The sequence below is a fragment of the Pteropus vampyrus genome, unplaced genomic scaffold, assembly GCF_000151845.1.
Source record: "Pteropus vampyrus isolate Shadow unplaced genomic scaffold, Pvam_2.0 Scaffold13, whole genome shotgun sequence".
NCBI classification, from domain to species: Eukaryota; Metazoa; Chordata; class Mammalia; order Chiroptera; family Pteropodidae; genus Pteropus; species Pteropus vampyrus.
The window spans coordinates 5614924-5628757 of record NW_011888794.1 but is presented as its reverse complement, the minus strand read 5'-3'; the positions used below and the strand labels follow the sequence as shown (position 1 = coordinate 5628757).

General features: G+C 31.2%; 1 pseudogene; it reads right to left on the bottom strand.

The window, feature by feature from the left end:
* Window positions 1-13394: 13394 nt before the first annotated feature.
* On the bottom strand, window positions 13395-13513 carry LOC111733210 (annotated as a pseudogene).
* Between the last annotated feature and the right edge of the window lie 321 nt (window positions 13514-13834).

Here is a 13834-nt window from a genome sequence, read left to right as displayed (position 1 = left end):
GCTACTTACAAGGAAGAAATTTAGATATTTATGAATTTAAATTTAGATATTAATTTACCTATTTATTGCCAAGTGCTTACTATTTGATGGTACTGGTGAAATAAAGGTGAACAATACACAATCTCTGAATTCATGCAGTTCCTTCTGACAAATATAGGTAAATCCATTAGCAAGTACATAGGTGGTGTCCTGAAAACTTTGCATTGCAACTCAGCACTAATATTCCTATTAGGATAAATGTAAAGTAGGTAGTGGACCATAACATGATTTTGCTTTGCCAAACAGTTTTAAAGCACAATAAACACCTAATGTGGAATGTCTAATTTTATCGTTACCTTCCATTAAATTATCAGGTATACCTTGTGCCTGGTACACATGATACATTGGCTTAGTGACATATTATAGCGGCCTCAGTCTTAGAACTATATGACAAATATCATTTCCTTCATTTGCCCATCCACTTGATACTTGCAAGCTTAATTTTGTAAGCACTTTTATGTTACCTTTTATTTCTCAGTTTTCTATCAAAATATTTCAGAATTCTTGCTCCTAACTTAGCAGCACAGCATGGCATTTTTAAAGGCTTTTTATAACATTTAATTGCATGTTATTGTATCTTGAAGTTTAGATTTTAAAGCACTAATACTAACACTCCCGCTTATTAAAAAATTGGAAGTCAATTCGATACCATATTAGTTTAAATTATAATTGTAATGCACATTAAACTATTAGCACCATGTTAAATAACAGCTTAATTCACACTTTGCTGCTGCTTTTCTTTTCTATCTAAATGGTGCTGACATTTGCCAATAGTTTAAATGCACTTTATAAGTTGTTTAGTGCATAACTTAGAATGTGCTTATAATAATTTAAAACATTTTGAAGAGACTTGCATTATTTCCAGTTCTGTGTATAAAGTAACATTTTCTAAATATGTTACATGAGAATGTTTCAAACATGCACAATTAAAAATTATGTGTAATGTAACTACTTGCCATCAGCAATTAGCTTACTAAGGATAATAGTGGAGTTTTAACAAAGAAAGAATCAGAATTCATGCTGAGCATTCAAGAATGTCTTACAAAAGGAGGTAAATTTTAAGTTTAAAGAGTGAGAAACAAACTAATGAAAGAGTATCATGAGCAGATGTAGGGGAATGTTCTTATGAGAAGGGATCACTTAATACAGTAAAATTGTAGTTTGTTTTTATGAACTTGTGTTTTAACTTGTGTTAAAAAATTAAACGAAGTCACACCTTTGTGAACATCTATATGATTTTAATATAACTTTGGGGCATTTTAAGTTGTAGTCCAGCCAACTTTCCTCCAAAGCTGGCCGTGACAGTTACCAGGGGAAATATGGCAGTGTTTTTAAATAGACTCCTAATGTTGACTGACCTGTGGTATTGAATGTTCCATTTCCTTCCAATGAGAGGGAAGGTTTGTGCATTTTTCAAAAACTGAGAATTGTCACAAAGGAGCCAAAGAATAGTTATTCTCTGAACCTTGAAAGTGACTTTTGTGTGACATGCGGCAAAATAGGGTGAGCATTTACCTTGTGGAACGTTTCAGATTTTCAGGACAAAGCTATGTTGTAAAGTAGCTAAAAATTTGTAGAAATTTAGGGAAGTTAAAATCCATATGCGCTCCTAGAAGAGACATTTTATTTTAACAAGAAAAATGTGTTGATCTAGATTGGAGTGATTAGGTCATTTGTCAAATAGTGTTACTGTTTCTGATAATGCTTACAGGTCACATACTTTTCAAATCTCAGTAGAAGTAAGCTTGCTCAAATGGAACTTACCAACCTGAAGGCGTGAGATTATGAGTAAAGGCTGAAACATTCTTTGAAAATGTTAAACCATTCCCTTTGTGAAGGAAAAAGTAAGTGTGAAATTAAAAAAGTCAAATAGAAGCATTTTCATTGAATATCCTTAATTGTTAGGAGATAGTAATTCATTGAATTTTCATTGTGAGCCAGACAATGCGCTATTAGTTGATACATGGCTTATCTCACTGTCATTGTCATAATCCTGTGACATAGGAACTAATATTATCTTTACTTGCAGATAAGTAAAGCAAGTAAGTTGCCCAAATTCTTGACACTGCTTAAAACGTGTGTGAGAGATTTTCATGATTTTGAAGGAGTTATGTGTGTCTATAAAAATTAACAAATCTAAAATGAGCTTAAAATCTTTGACTTTTTCAACATTTATTTTTTAAAATCTATCTAAAAGAGAGCATTCTTTTAAAATGCTATTAAAAATGAGACATATTAAGATTATTTCTTAGGTGTTTCTAACTTTTTTGTGACTAAACTGGCAAAGAATTTTTAATGCGATTGAGTATTTCTTTCCTTTACATATAGATGCCACTTTTAATACAAAGCATCTATTTTCTTAATAATAATTAAAAAGTAACATCCTTCTTGGAAAGAGAATGTTCTATGACAAAAATGGAGAAGTGATAGAACTGTAAAAATGATAACAATAATAGAAAATAAATCTACATTTTTATTTACTCATTGACAGGCAGTATGTTAACAGATTTCCACATTGTCTAAATTTCTTAACAATCCTCAAATGTTTGCTTTGTTATCCATTCGCTGGTAAAGATACTGAATGCTTGAGTGGCTTAATACTTTACCAAAAACTACATTCTCAGTAATGTGCCAAACTAATTCTGTAACCCTAGTCTTTGTTACAACAGCTATTTCTTAATCACTGTATGCTAATTTCTTAAGAAAAGGATTTCTAGTAAGAACAATCTTTTATGCATGGGCGCATATTATTGTTCCCTGTACACTTGGAGATATAAGTTAGGATGGTAAGCATTCATCTAAATAGTAAATTTAAGAACTCATTTTGAGAGACCAAAATTGATTTGTTGCTTGTTATGAAATTGTGTTCTAAAGATTTTTTTTTCTTTCTACATGAATTTTGTCTTCTTTTAAACAATATATGTGCAACCTAAATAGGATAGTTCTACTTAAGTTTGCTTTTGAATAACTGCTGGAAGCTTTGGAAACATTTGAAATACTTCATTGAGTTATTACTTGCAATTTATACACCACTTATTTTCCAAATGAAAACAATACGTTGTACAAATTTTAAATAATTTCAAGGCAGTAATGAATCTTTGTGACTCTTTTCCCACTCATTTTCTACTTTTGTGACTTTTTGTGTGTAAATATTTTAAATTTTTACTTAATATTTGTAGAAAAAATCATCTACTGACACTGAATTCCAAAATGTTTTCATAGGTGACTTCTTAAAAGAAATGTAATTTACTTAATTATAAAAAGTAAAGTCAAGTGGTCAAATGAGTGTTTCTTTTTGTAGAATAAGAAAAAACCTTAATATTTTGAGGAAAGTATTTGTGTAAGAAAATGAGTACAAACTAGGTAGTTAATAATGATGTAAATTAGCATAGATGTAGAGTTGGGAAAGATAAAAAATAATTAGGTTAACATTCTTTTGAATCTATAAACTATTAGTTATAAATATGATCTTGGAAAATGTTATAACATTGTTTACTTCAATTATTTTTTGATAGATATCTCAGATACTGGTAGCGAAAACAACCATTTCAACATTGATAAAATGACAATTTGGAGCTGAGGCAGAGACTTGAAATAGGATAATTTTATAAGAACTTGTAACTAGGTACTTTTTAATTAATTCAGATCAATTTAACTTGAAAACTTCCAAGGCCAGACAGAAAATACAGATACTATTTTTTAAAAAGTTTAATTATGTAAATATTGACTTGCCAACTTGTGAAATATAAAAAACATGTAAGTCATATATCATTAGAAATTTACCAAAAAGCATTGTTATGATTATCTTGTATTGAAAAACAAAGAGAAATAAAGATTATATTAAATATGCTATAATTTAGAATGCATTACTTTATAGAAAGGGAATTTCAGTGAAATTTGAACCTACTATCAAGAACTGGTTGCAAAATTATATTGATTCTTAGTGTTAGTTAAATCATATCTTATTAAGCAACTGTTGAGCCATACAAAGTAACAATTATAGCTTTTAATATATTTTCCTAATATCTTTTTAAAATTAATAAAATACTATAATCATAGAGCTTAGTAAATGCACTCTAACTAAAACTTAGCATTGTACCAAAAACATGGACTTATTTCCTGTAAAAAAAAATCTTATTTTATGAACAACTTAATGACAGGATTATGCTGATCACACAGTAGGAATACAATAATAATTGCTTAAATAAATACATTAGACTAAAACAAAGGTGTGACGAAGAAGTCTTTTTACAATTATAGTTTCCTATCCTGAGTTGTACATTAGAACTCTGTGATGTTACAAATTTATCAACGTCCAAGATCTATCCCCAAAGTTTCAGGTTTAAATGCTTTGGTGTGTGACAGTGACTTTGGAAAGGCATGAATTATCAAACCTCAACACCTTAATCATATAATTAGAGAATATTCTCCATTCAGTTTAAGTGTCACACTCCCTAAATTTTTCTTTTACAATTATGAAATCCCACAGTCCTGTTCAGTAGATATTTTCAGCTCTCTGTCTTATAGGTATATGGCAGAATTGTGCTCTGTAGCATCTGTGGAAGTTATTTTTGGTCACATGATTTGCCTTGGCCAACAAAATGTGAGCGGGAGAAAATGCATAACTTTTGAGCAAAAGTGGAAAGAATCAGAGAATAGTTTAGCATATTTTATCTTTCCTTTTTCTGTTTTTTTAGGGATCATGTTTTACAGAGCCTTCTTCAGCCTGGGCCTGTGAAGAAGGGAATTCCCCTCCTGTTACTTACTCAACATGTAGTATGAGCAAGAATTGAATTATTTTGCTAAGCCTATGAGATCCTAGAACACTTCGTTACTGCAGCATAACCCAGACTACTCTTACTGATAAAACTCTACAAAATTTAATTGATAAAAAAGATATACAGTAAAAAGAAAATGATTACTTAGGAAGAAAGACTTCTCTGTTTTGTTGCCATTAAGAAAAATATCTTAGAGCTGATCCTCAAGTGAACAAAGTCATAAATAATTTATAGTACCTTACTCCTTAATAATTAGCACATATGATTGGTACGTGCATAATGATGAAGTAAATTAAAATTGCTGAAATTACTAAGTAGAGAGAAGACAAGTTAAAGACCATACTCTGTCTCTAAACCAGAATAGTTTCAACCCATGTCATTTTCTTCTTGTTACTCAAATGTTCAATAATGTCTTCTAATCAATCCTTTAAGAACTTGCTTTGACATATAAACATGATTTTCAGGTACACTTTTATTGTATATTGTGCTTGCTTTAGTGTTTATTTTTTTCTTTGTGAAAATTCTGTTCCCTGAACACAAACATTCATTCTCAAAAGCAGGCTCATGAGCTCATGAGGAGAATGGTTGTTGTCGGGGGCTGAGTGGGGAAACGGGAAAAGAGAAGATGTTAGTCAAAGGGTGCAAACTTCCAGTTATCAGATAAATATGTTCTGGGGATCTAATATAGAGCATAGAGACCTATAGTTAACAATATTGTATTCTATACATAAAAGCTGCTAAGAGAGTAAATCTTAAACGTTCTCACCGAATACACACACAAATGTAATTATGTGAGGTGATACATGTGTTACCTAACCATATTGTGGTAATCATTTTATAATATATATTCATGTATCAGATCGTCACATTTGTATACCTTACATTTACAAAATGTTGTATGTCAATTGTATCTCAATAAAGCAGAGAGGAAAGGCAGGCTCAGCAGTGTTTTTATTATATATTTATTATAAAATTAGTACCATAATTTACTTAGCACTATAAAATAGCCTTGATTTCTTATTAATGAGATTAAATACTTTCTCCCTACTTTTGTTTAATTTATTCACATCTTGTTAAAGCTCCTTAATAGATTATATATTTATGTAGGGAATTCAAATAGACACTGCAGGAAAAAAGTACAAATTTGAATTATATAAATTACATTATTAAGGACTACGTAAAATGAAATCATTAGATTTACTGTAGCCAGGAGACAATTAGTGAAATATATATATTTTTAAAATAGGCTCCTAAAACTGTAATGCCTATAAAATGTTCAAAAGTAGATGACTGGGGAACATTTGAGATCTTGCTTCCCAGCAACTGTCGTCATTTGGCTCAAATAAACTCTCATGAAAAAATTTACTTAGCCATAAGAAGAGATGAAATATTGCCATTTGAGAAAACATGGATGGACCTCGAGATAATCAGGCTAAGCAAAATAAGCCAGACAGAAAAAATTTTTAAACCAGATGATATCACTTAATATGTAGGATATAAACCTAAAAGCAACAAATGAACAGGACAAACAAACAGAGACTCATGGACATAGACTATAGACTAGTGGCTACCAGAGGGGAGGGGAAGGGAGGGAGGTGGTAGATAAGGTGAAAGGGGTCAAATATGTGGTGACAGAAAGAAATCTAACTATGGGAGGTGAAAACACAGTGCAAATATATATATATATTTGTGTACAGCTGAAACATATTGGATTTTGTTAACAAATGTCACCATAAAAAATAAATTTTAAAAAAAGGTAACTGTATTAGAGTCCCCTTTTTAGTGAGATATAAAGGATGAGTGACATTTATTGGAGGGACAACCTGATGAGCTTCTACAGATTATAAGCAACGTCAAAGACAGTATAGAAAACATGTGATTTATCCCATTCTCTTCATACTAAGATGTGTCACTAGATAGCAGGTATAAGTTCCTTATCCTCAGAATAACTTGATTATTTTAATTAATTTGTAAGTAAACTAATAATTTAATAATATAATGATTTTTACTTGTTAGTTATAACTTGTACAAACCTCACAAATGATTGCATGCTCTATCAATAAACAAAGAATAAGGACTGGTGGCATATAGGACTTCTTGCATTTTAGTTGCTTTAATACTGTATAGGCTTTCATCTTTTCATATGCTCAGTATGTTTTCCCAGTCCTAAATACCAATTTATTTTCTAAAACCCTATTTAACAATCTTCTCTCATTTTCTAAACAGATTATTCCAGTGGCAAAAGCATTCTGGAACATAGCATATTTTTTTAACTTCTCTCTCCTTTGTTATCTGACATTTTTAATACAAATAAATTTTATTAAGAAAAAATATATTCCTGATATGGGCAGCATACATGAACCAACCTGCTGAAAATTCACTTTCATCATAGTTTTTTATATAGTTAGCAAAAGGAGAAAAAATAAAAACCAACTATAAAAATTCTTCTGAATAGTGTGCATTTCCCTAGATTTACCTGTAAACTATTATTATAGTTGTGTTCTTATAGGCTCTATGTTTAAAAATTTTAGGCTTTAAGAAATCTCCGTTATTCAAAACATATTTTCAATTATTCCTTTTTCTCATACTTCTTATTTTTCTGTACTGCCGGGTTACTTTAATGAGAAACAAGAATTCGTAATTAATCATTTATACGAAGATGTTCAAATGATTACTTTCTTATTGATGTTTACCACACCCTCTTAAAGAAAAGCACAAAACTTTAAAGAGATCTGAGCTTGATTTAAAAATGCTGCTATATTTTATATTAGTAAATTATGGAAACTAATTCTGAGACCACACAAGTGGTATCCTGACATTTTAGAGACATATCTACTAAAGTAGAACATAGTGTATTTATTCATTCTCTGAAATGGACATTAATGAGGCTGACTGAAGAATCATACCCATTTATGCCAATTCATAATTCAGTACTTTTTGAGAAAGAGAATACAATGGGAAATCTAATGTCATTATTTTTCATAGTCTTATTAACCACTTTATAATTTCTCTCCAATTTTAAAATGTCTAAATGTTTTAAAATGAATAACACTTCCAAATTATAAAGTATTAACTTGGTAACATTTTTTCAATAAATAGCAATAGAAAAGAATAACTTCTAACTAAAAATTAAAGGCCAAATGTGGAGTGAGGAAAGGGAGTGGACAGAGAGAGAGAGAATGATAATAAATTTGTATTCATCGCCCTCACCCAAATTTTAGGGGAAAAGGTTTTGATTCAAGGGTAAAAGCTGAAATTAGACTTGATTTTGTACTTTCAATGTTTTACTTTCCAATACTCTACTTTATCATAATCAATCAACCTTTTAAAAGTTTGAACAGAATATCACTACCAAAATAAAGTAATACCAATATATTAACCCATGATGACTTTAAAATAGCCACTTTCCAATGTAAGATATTTTATGTCAATGTAGTAGATTAAGTATTTGCACAAAGAATAATAAAGTTAAAATGCTGAAATCCAATTCTCTATCATTTAGAATGAAACTGAAATAAAATTTTTACCAGGTATCTGTGTTTTCCCTGAGGATAAATTCATACATCACAATGTCATGATATTTATATTGCAATTTTTCCCAGACTTTTGCAATGCAAGGTTTTACATGATACCAATCCATCAAGATTCAATATCATTATGTTATGTCAACTTAAAGTCCCTCAACATGACTCTAAAACTATGCACTCCCTCAGAGCAGTAGTACAAAACAGAATAATCAGAAATAGCATGAGTACTATTGATTGATATTACAGAAAGTAAATAAGATTTTTTTTCATTGGAATACAGAAATAAGAATGAATAAAAGTTTGCAGTTGAATTGTGTCAAGGCAGCAAGTAACTATATTTGGTAGAGGTAATATGTTTAGAAAAAGCTAAATATAATTTTTATAACTGTCTGAAGATATATCTCATCAATGCCATAGCAGGCACACATAATAAAATTGGTCTTACCCTGTGACAGCAGAGAGACCAGTTCTAGACCATGGGTCTTTCGAGTATTACATTTAAAAGAAAAATAAATTTAAAAAGAAAGGAACATGTTTTTAAAATAAGAAGATATCAGAAAGACAAGGAGACAACATTTGGCTTTTATATAGTAAATATACCCCCAAATAAGCCATTTATCCAGTTTTAAGAACTACAGAGGTAAAACTAGTGAAGAATGCAGATTCAGGCAAACTGTGTCCAAATATCTGGTTATATTTAATGATTTCTAATATCTAGGATTTGGGAATTGATGTTAGTGGTCAATCTAATATATAATCATGAAAATACTGAATTAAAAATTTAGCTCATATACAGGAATTCTATCCATGTTATTAAGAATAAACAGTAATTACAGAAAAACTTTGACATACATTTTTTGGTATAAAAGAATAATCTATTTGACAGAAGAAATACATTTAGGGAAGAAGATAAAATTAAGAATAAAGTTATTTCATAATTTTGTCAGTATAGTGCTAACTCGAAGTCTTTTATTGTAACCTAATGGGTGACCTAGGATGTCTTCTCTAGTGATATAAACGTAACAGTTCCTCTTTGAAATTAAATACTCTATCCCTTGATTGTATCCTTGGAAGCTCTGATAAATCTTATTTTAAAAGAAACCACTTATATTTCATCCTAGAAAAGCAGAGGTACCTGATTGCTCTCAGGTGGTAATCTGCACAAAAGTAGACAGGTGGGATATTGATTTTTAGTATAATTTCTTAGTGCTCTTTTCACAAATAACCTAGTCTTCATTGTTTTCCCCAAGGAAAAAAATAATAATTCAGTTAGGTAATGATTCCTCTCAACATAAATATTATATCTACTTCATATGTGGAAATTTATGCTGTGACCTTGAAGATATGACAGCTCAATAGGTGGATCCAGTGACCCTAAAAAGTAAGCTAAATGATCCTAGATTGCCCCGAAAAAGGTCCTTCAGATAGAGTCAAGACTAATATTTGCTTACAAGACATGGGTTTCAAATATTTGATAATAATCTCCATCTGAGATTCAGGTCAATTAGCAATTTCTGGAGGTAACAATCACTCAGTTACCTTAGATTTTAAACCCTTATTTGAGTGTCATATATGAGCTGAAGTTGCACTTGATTGTTTCCGACAGTGGTGCCATCAATGTAGGCAAATGCATAGAAAAAGAGGAAGCAGTAGCAGTATAGGATTTGTGAGAAGAAATATCTTTAGACAGCCTGAATTCATTTCTGAATTCGGAAACTCTGAATACACTAAAAATACTCCTATCTAGCTCTAGATATGGCAGTCAGACAGACTGACAAGCAATGGATTAGAATGAAAAAGATAATGAGAATTATGGCAATGCTATTTTGACTACAAATTCTCATTAATTGATACAGTTATCAACATTCCACTACTATGTTCTATACGATATGTTTTAAATAATGTTTTCCAATGGTTAGTTCTGACTCCAGAAAAATCAAATAGACAGCAAAATGTTGCTTTGATGTTCCCACTTCCTGCTTCCCACATGAGAATATAATTTTGAATGATTTGGAACTATACAGCTTGCAGGTGAGCCTGCTAGAATGATTATGAATTCCATTTATAATACTCAAACTGCTAGAGGAGTTTTATGGATTATGGCTGTAGATAGAATTTACTGTCCAGAAAATATTATCTTTAATTTAGTGACCAAACTAGCCTCTAATTTATTTCTTGAAGCCTCTACCAGAATAATTTTTTTTTTTTTAACAAAAGATCTCATGGGTGTTTTTTCTTAGTCTATTTAAAATATTTGGTTCAAAGGTCAATGTGTTTATAGCTGTGGTGTTACACTGGAGTTATTTAAATGGCACAAAATCCATTTAAAACAAAGGAAAAGAAATCATTATATACTCATAGGTCTTTGCTGATGTACCATTAATTGTATGCTGAGCTTAATTTATTCTTTCTGCTATTTTTCAAGCCTGACTATCAATATCAAACCTCCACTATGGGTTTATCCCTAGAAATATATTATTAGAAGTCATTCATTCCATGGACTCTGCAGACCACGGTGAGACATTTCACTATTTTCCAAGTCTCTCCTCATGGAAAGGTTTTTTTTTTTTAATTATTATTATTAAAATTATTGAGGTGGTATTGGTTAATAAAATCAAATAAGTTTAAAGTGCATAATTTAACAACACGTTGTGTGTGTGTGTGTGTGTGTGTGTGTGTGTGTGTGTGTGTGTGTGTGTTACATTGTGTGTTCATAAGACCCAGCAATCCCTTTTCTGGGTACTTACCCCAAAAACCTGAAAAATTTATCCGCAAAGATATATGTACCCCGATTATCAAGGCAGGCACTTTAATACAACTAAGGTACACTTTTCTACAGTGCCCTGGCTCCATCACAGCTTAGACCAACCATCATGATCAGTGTAAGTTCAGTCGCAAAAAAATTTATGGTGGCATATGTTTTGTCTACAAACTGGAGGAATAGTTTGGAGAATAAACAAACAGAATATAAGCATGATTTTTATATTTTAGAGAAAATAAGACCTATACTTTATGGAAAGTTCTGCTCCAAATGTCTAACTTGGAACCATAGGGAACAGAGATGTTTTCCATGGAAGAAGAAATAAAGAAATGGTGCTGAGAGAATACTGGTGAGCTCAGGTAATCCCTGCCTTCGGTCCTACTAAGTAAATGAGAGATGGAAGAATTTTGCTTTCTCAAGCATGAAGTGTCAGGGAATCATACTGACTCTGACTTACGTAACTTTGAATTATTTAAAATAAACTTTTACTGATTAGAATTTGATAAAGTATTCTCTTAAGCACTTAAGGAATCTAAAGACTTTCATACCTCAAATATAGCACTTACACCAAGTTTTAATCGAGTCGAAAATTATTTCTGCCAATTTGCAATCTTTTAAATTTGGGAGTAGTCTTTGCCAAGGGAAAATGTTATCTACTGTCAATAATGAAGATTTATATCCTAATACCTTAAGTCTCAGAGTAACAACAAAAATAAAAGAGGTTCTAACATCTAAAAATAAAAGAGAAAATTTAATATTTTGGTCAAAATAAAATTGACATGTTAGACATTTTCCAGGTTACAACATTTAACAAATACTGTCTTCAGACTCAAAGACATTATTTATTCTTAAAAATTGTAGTCTTTCTGATAAATTTATCAATAATTGAAATTTTTAAAATTCTTACTTAAAATGCAGTCACGTAGTTCATTCAGACTGGGTATTACTTTCAAAGAGGTACTTAAACATTTTCTCTCTCCCATGATGGTTATAGAAAATCTTAGATTGTGAATTATAAATGTTCTTATTGTTTATTATGCCATAGTTTCTCTTTCAGAATATCTCGTAAGGCAGTACATCTGAATAGGCTGATGAGTTATTTTAGTTCATTTTCTAGGATACTAGAAAAAGAGTTGTCCTTTGTTTAATATATGGGAAGAAAAAAACAACTTTTTGAAGTTTATAGTTTCAAAGTCTTCTTGTAGATGCTATTTTCTTTAGCTTTGGTATGAGACTTAAAAAAATACAGTACATATTTTCTGTATAGGACATTTTTTGTGGGCACTAATACAATCAAAAGAATGAATTCTACCAGAAAGAGGCAGTATAAAATGTGGACGGACCGAAAAACCCTACAGGTACAACCTATGAGATGTAGACATTTAGAAAGCATCTTACATACTCTAACATGTCCGACTTCACAGAGAAATAAGGACAACTCTGAAATCACTAAATATTATGAATCTCATTTTATTTACTCTGTTTCTGGAAGAGTTAATTGGTCTGTGAGAAGGTTGTTATCAAACAAATTATTAAATGATATTTAACAGGGGAAATATCCTAAAACTTCCTGGCAGGCCTGTAACCCACTCCACACACGAATACGTCTGCCTTCAAAGTATTACTGGGTATTATAAGTTTTATACTTAGATATATCCCAAACTAAATTCAACATCTATTATCCCAGCGGATTTCTCTTTCTTTGCTTATCTTAAGAATCAACACTGGCATCTGCTTGGTTCTTCGAGCTGAAGACCTGACAAATATATCCTGGGCTTTATCTTTTCACCCATCCAATCTTATGTAATCAGTCACATAATTTTTTCTACTCTCTTATTACCTATAAAAATGGTCAGTCCCATTTGCAGTCATTTTTTATTCAGTTCTTCAATACTTTTTTTTTTTTTTTTGCCACATGTTAACAGTAGTTAACACATATTTCTGCCTTTTGATTTACCCATGTCTAATCTGTCAAAGAAGTTTCTGAGAATAGACATTTCATCATGTCACTCTCGGAGTTTTATATTTTGGGGGAGATTCAAGAACTCACAGCTTTCAGTAAAGAGTTCATTCAGCAAATGTTTATTGGTATCTGCTATACAGATGGCACAGTTCTTGGGGAGAGGTGTACAACAGGGAACAGCATAGCAAAAGAAGAGAAAGGTTTGAGAAAAGGAAAGAAGGAGATGCAAGAGGAAGAAGAGGAAGAGTAGAAGGAGATAAAGGAGGTGGGGGTGGAGGGGAGGGAAGGAAAATGTTCTCTTTGGGGGTTTTTTTGTTTTGTTTTCACACCTACAGCACCCTGTCTTCTTAGGTGGTCTCCCATCTAAGTATTAACCAGGCCCAACCCTGCTTAGCTTCCGAGATCAGATGGGATGGTGCTTGTTCAGGGTGGCAAGGCCTTAGACTCTTTGTAAACAAGAATTTTTACTATTTGTTCCTAATTTTAGGATGATAGAGTGAACAAACTCATATTTAATATAATTCTGTACTAATTTTTCCATCTTTTATTTGAAATTATGAAGTTCCTAAATGCATTCTATTGCAACATGGTTTATTTCATTTTAAAATAACTTAATTTTTTAGATTTTTTGACATGGAGTCATTGGGCACTTCTCAAATAGAAAGCAAAGCACTATGCGTGGTTGAGATGTAGGAAATATATTGAGTAACAGAGAAAATTCATGTGCATAAACAGCACATGATACAGGTAGGTGTACCTTATGGTG